The sequence below is a fragment of the Myotis davidii genome, unplaced genomic scaffold (genome assembly GCF_000327345.1).
Source record: "Myotis davidii unplaced genomic scaffold, ASM32734v1 scaffold486, whole genome shotgun sequence".
Classification (NCBI taxonomy): domain Eukaryota; kingdom Metazoa; phylum Chordata; class Mammalia; order Chiroptera; family Vespertilionidae; genus Myotis; species Myotis davidii.
Window position 1 is genome coordinate 526,818 of NW_006298678.1, and position 599 is coordinate 527,416.

General features: G+C 35.4%; 1 pseudogene; it reads left to right on the forward strand.

Annotated features, from left to right (window-relative positions):
* Positions 1-334: 334 nt before the first annotated feature.
* LOC102751661 overlaps positions 335-599 on the forward strand; it is an 18,219-nt pseudogene continuing 17,954 nt past the window's right edge.

Here is a 599-nt window from a genome sequence, read left to right on the forward strand (position 1 = left end):
GATAGATTATTTCTCTTTCACATCAATGTTTCTCTCTCTCTCTCTCTCTCTCTCTCTCTCTCTCTCTCTCTCTCTTTCTCTCTCTCTCTCTCTTCCTTCCCCTCGCTCTAAAATTAATGAGGATTAAAAAAAATAGGAGCCAATTCAGTTTACTCATTGGAGGGGGGAGATGAGCATGTAGTTGTTAAGTCCTCAATACAGTGCAAAAATAAAGGGGGGTACCATTCATATCACAGTCATAATAATTTGTATATCAATTATAAAATTGTTACTAAATGGAAGTAAAGTGTTTTAAGGTATGTATATTTTTTTCTAATTTGCTCGAAGGCTAACCATGGCCCTGAGAGCAGTCTGGAGTTACACTAAGTTTGAGTTGCTTATAGAATATTTAAGTGGAGCAATCAGGTAAGCATTTAAATATAAACATCTGAAGTTCAGGAAAGATCTGGACTAGAGATATAAATTGGGAAACATCAGCATATAGGTTTTACAACCATGAAGACAGATTACATCATCCAGGAGGGTGTGAGCTGAGCTTAATTTGTGTGTATTATGTACTTCTTTGGGAATCATATTGAGCCTACATCATATATATATAT